Raw genomic sequence first — 5,373 nt, 5'->3', positions numbered from 1 at the left:
TCTGCAGCCGTCTCTGTCCTTGTCCTGTCTGCAGCCGTCTCTGTCCGTGTCCTCTCTGCAGCCGTCTCTGTCCTTGTCCTGTCTGATTCTTTTTGTTATCATGTCTTATCTTCCGGAGCGACGTGCCGCTCCGTACGTTGCGTCTTGAAGTCCTGGGTTGTTCCGGTCGTCCAACATGTTTAGTTTACGTTGGATCCGTCTTCCTGGTGGTGCAGGACTCTCAGGGACTAGAAGACAGACGTCTGAGTCTTTTTCCTGTTTAATTTGGACGCCTCTGTCAGCTGCTGCCAAACACCGGAGGTTTGTTCTATTGTTGCCTGTGTGTTTCTCTGTTAGCAAAATATCTTGTGAACCACCTGACGGGTCTTAACGAACCTTTCAGAAAGTATTGGATGAAGAAGCACAACTCTAACATGTCCAATCCAAGATGGCCTCCACAGCTAATCAACCATAACCAACACAGAAGGCTACAATGTCAGATTTACAGCTAATGAGCTCAGATTGGGCTGGTAGTAGCTGAGAGTCATCCTAACAGGGCGTGAGTGGTTGCAGTTCTGATGAAGAGCAATGGATGGTACTTTCTTACACGATGTGGTTCAGGTCCCGTGAACCGCCGTCAGACCGCTGAGCAGCAGAACCGCAGCTCGTTGTCCAACCCAAAGCTGCAGAGGCAGAAACTGTCGGCTGATGCATTCCTGACAAATTAAATCTCCAAACGTCATGCGGATTCTCGCACGTCACACAGGAAACAAAGTAACCGACCTCGTGAAAATCTGCTGCTGTTCCACATTTTGTGCAACTGATGCTGCTTCTGTCACTTTTTAATAAATAAAATCTTCACTCATTTCCAAGTGTTGCATCAGTTTTTGGTGTGGCCTGCAGGGGGCAGCATTTAGACTTTTATTGTGAGGTGTGTGATCATTTTACTTTGGAAAAAATATGAACTTTGTTGGACAGTTGTGGCTGTTATAGTTTGTGGACCACACATGAAACAGCTAAATATTAATATTTTATTACTTTTTTACTATACATTAGTCTAAATATAAATTAATGAACGTTACATGTCATTTCTGAAGGTCGGCTGATGTAGATACTATACAACTTTTTTTACTGTTTGTAAAGTTAAAATATCACTGAAGAGAATTAATGAAACTCAAATTAATTTGATTTTACATCCACAACCAGGTCAACAGGAAACAAAATGGCTGCCACAGCCAACTGACCTTAGAAAACATCTGTTATAAACTCAGCTAATTTTACAGATGTTGAGCTAAAATGTAACCTGGTGGCAGCTGAGCGTTGAAACTAACATACTTTGAGTGTAACGTTTTGCACAACTTCAATTCTGTTAGCAAAATATCTCGAGCCACTGGACCAAATGGAGTTCAATCTAATTAAAAAAAAAATTAATCTGTATATTTGTGGGTTGAACTTCAACTTGTTACCGAAACGTTCAGATAATCACAGCCAATGCGTTTTGGCTTTTGTTGAATTATTTAATGTTGTTTACATTTATTTAGTTAGAAACACATTAAAGCTTATGTGACTCTTTTAAAACTATGGTTCTTGAAATCGACTTCAGCACTGTGGCTTCATTTTTAGCTTGGGTTTTGCTGCGTTTAGCTGTCTATCACCTTTTTTTGCTGTTTTGCTCATTTTAAATTTAGCTATTGTTCTGCTAGTTTTATTATTTTCTGTTTTGCTGGTCTTTGTTGTTAAAAACTTGTCCTGACTCGTGCTCAGTAATCCAGGGAGAAAAATTCAACAAAGTTCAGTCGAGTCCTCTGGACGGTTTCCTTGTGTTGGAACGTTTCGTCTTTCATCCAAAGGACTTCATCAGTGCGAGGAGCCACAACAAACTCAGTCTTGTAAATAGCACCTTCACCAGTTTGATGGAGCTCAGATGGTTTCTGGAGTCCGCCCTCTCCCCCGCAGACTCGTTTGAGGCAGCCATGGCCAGAGTGGATCAAACATCCTGATTCATGCTCAGTAGTGTTAGTGTATAGCTATATGCTAATAGCCCAATAGTGATATTTATAAGACTGAGTTTGTTGTGGCTCCTTGGACTGATGAAGTCCTTTGGATGAAACGTTCCAACACAAAGAAACCGTCCAGAGGACCTGACTGAACGTTGTTGGATCCCAGAGACTTCCTTGTGGGTGAGGTTTGAGTGAATTGTCCCTTTAAGTGGACCACGTTGTGTGGACAGTCCAGTCCGGCCCTCTGGAGGCTGACCCTGCACTCAGGACCATGGTGCAACCAGAAGAAGTCTGTCAGTCTCCTCAGTGCTGATCTCCTGCTGACATCACAAGCTGGTGAGTTCATTTTTATCAGAATGTCTCAATAATCTGCTGCTCATCAAATCCCACATTTAATCTCCACATTTGTTCTTTTTGTCCAACTGGATCAGTAACTCAGTTCATTCTCGTAAATACTTTGAAGCGTTGCCCAGCTGTAACGATCCGTGCACGTTGAGTAATGGTTGTGTCATTTGGTAATCGAGGAACTTCAGGCGGTCTCATTTTTACAGAACTACTTTGTCAGTTTGTCCAGTTTTGTTTTCTGCTTTCCTCTTCCTCTCTCTACTACTGCTTTTGTTTTCACGGCGAGGACCGGGTTTGTCGTGCGAGCGTACAGAACGCCACATGGTCCAAAATCTGCCCCCACTCCAAGGATTCGTGCAGAGTGTGTTCGTGAGTTTACCCAAAACTCTCATGAACCACCGGAGAAACTTAGAGAACTCATCGTGGGATGGACGTCTGCAGCGTCACCTTTTGTATTCCACAACTGTTTACATGGAAATCTTGTTTTTGTTGTTGTTGTTTTTGTCATTTCCAGCAGAGTAATCTATAACTCTGCACGGCCTGGGTCGGTTCCAACAGGAACTAAAAAAGGCGTTTTCAGACCAAACGGTAAAAGGAACTGTCTGTGTTGGTTTCATTATGAGCAGTTTTGCACCTACAGGATTGTTGTTGCCCATTCAGGGAGATGCTGTGATTGTGCAACTCTCGGCCGATGCTCAGTGTGTTGCGTCACTTTTTCATGGTACGTTTACCATCAAGAGCGACGACAGGAGGCTTCGTGGTTGGAGCTGCGTGTCGCGTTTCTTTGGTTTAGTTTTAAATGCAGAGTTTGAAAGAGCACTAAATGTTCCGAAGGAGTTCTGCGGACCATAACTCCTGCAACATCAGTCTATACGTTGAGTTGTGCACATTCAAAGGAGAGCGGTGACAGTTAAAGGTGTTTACTGCAAACTCACGAAGACAGGAAAAACTGCACACGTCCATCTCCATCATCTGCCTCTTATCAGGTCGTGGAGGCAACAGGTGTGGGAGAGAAACCCAGACCTCCCTCTCCCCAGAGACGCTCTCCAGCTCCTCCAGGGGGACCCCGAGATGTTCCCAGGTCAGAGAAGATACACAATCTCTCCAGGGAGTTCTGGGTCTGCCCCGGGGCGTCTTCCCATGGGGACCTGGAAAACCTCTAAAGCAGAAGTGTCAAACTCACTCATAAAAGGGTCCAAAATTAAAACCTTTTCCAAACTAAGGGCCGGTTTCAGAATCTACATGAACTCAAGTCAGATCCCAAACATCTTTTCTTGGTTGCAGGTTCCTCAACAAGAGTTTGGTCTCATTTGACGTTCTCTGTTGCACTTTTGACATCATAATCAAAGATTACTGAAAAAAATTAAGTGATAAAAGTATTTTACATTTAAAATAACACATTGGGGGCCAGATAAGATGTCACCGAGGACCACATGTGGCCCCCGGGCCTTGAGTTCGACACGTGGTCTAAAGGGAGGCATCAGAAGATGAACCACCTCATCCGACTCCTTTTAGTGCAGAGGAGCAGAGCTCCCTCTGGATGATGATGCTCCTCCTCACCTCATCTTTAAGGCTGAGCCCAACCAACCTACAAAGGAAGTCCACGTTGGCTGCTTGAATCCAGGATCTTGTTCTGTCAGTCCTGATCCAGACCTCATGACCTCGGGTTGTTATGGTCTGTATGTCTGTGCAACAACCAGATGATTTTAATAAACACGATCAAATGAATGAAAAAGGGATTTGGGAGTCCCAGTAACAAGCCGTTGACCATCAGATTCTGGCCGCTCCACTCACCCTGTAAACCAGGAAACTAACAACCAAAATCCAGAAAACGACTGCTGGTACCTCCCAGACGCAGCTGACAGTCACTGACCATGTGCAACTCTGGCGTCTGTAATGAGGAAAGGAGTGGGAGCGAGCTCAGAGATGGAGTGGAACCAACAACCTTCAGGCATCAGACCAGCGCCTCCGGCCTCTTCTTCTCTGACCATCTCGTCTGGTAGGCGGAGCTTATTCTGCTTAATGTCCCACCAGCCAATCAGAACTGAAAAGAGAACACATCAATCAAGCAGACACTTTTTACCAGAAAAGTTACACAAGAGTCTGTAACACAAAGGAGAAGGTTGGAACATGACAAAAAAATTAATTATTATTTTTATGATATTCAGTTATTTTTGTTCATGAAACCCAATGAATCCAATCAGTTACTTAGACTATAAACATGTCTTAAAGACATAAAATCCTGGATGACCCTAAATATTCTGCTTTTAAACTCAGATAAGACTGAGGTCCTGAGCATCTTAGAAATAAACTTTACAGCCTTTCTCTTCCTCTGGACGGCACTGATTTGTCCTCAAGCTCTAATGTAAAAAAAACCTTGGTGTTATTTTTGATCATGTTTTTAATCCCCACTTTTTATTTATTTATTTACCTTTATTTATACAGGTAGTCTCATTGAGTTATAGAACTCATTTTCAAGAGAGACCTGTTTGGGAGCAGATGGTGGGGGTTAAGGGTCTTGCTCAGGGGCCCAGGGTGGAGGCAGGTGATGGTGCTTCACCAATCCCACCCACATTTTGATGTTGACGGTACCGGGAGTTGAACCTGCGACTTTCCGATCACAGACTCATCTTCTCTAGCCTCTGCACCACTTCCCCCAATTAAAAAAATTAAACATTAAAAAAAGTTATACATTTGAAATGGGTCCATAAATATGAAATATGGTTTAATGTGGGTGGTGTTGGAGGCTGTAGGAAAGAAACCCATGAATAGAGACCGTTAAACATATTGTGTGCAAACTAATATGAGACAAATTGCTCTGTTTGTAAATAACCGTGGTATTTATAGTGTTTGATTAACACTTTGTTTTTTTATTTTTGTCAACCACATCACATTAGTGACCACAGAAACAAGGAAATGTATCCGATCCATCAAACTGGGAGAGTTTTACTCAGAAACGCCTACAGAGTGGTGAGTCAGATAAATCCGCCTCTGCTCCTCAGCTCTGCTCTTCCCACTCACACCTGTTCCCTGTTGTCATTTTGCCCAG

The sequence above is a fragment of the Nematolebias whitei genome, chromosome 21, assembly GCF_014905685.2.
Source record: "Nematolebias whitei isolate Nwh7 chromosome 21, NemWhi1, whole genome shotgun sequence".
Classification (NCBI taxonomy): Eukaryota; Metazoa; Chordata; class Actinopteri; order Cyprinodontiformes; family Rivulidae; genus Nematolebias; species Nematolebias whitei.
This window is presented reverse-complemented; position numbering follows the sequence as displayed.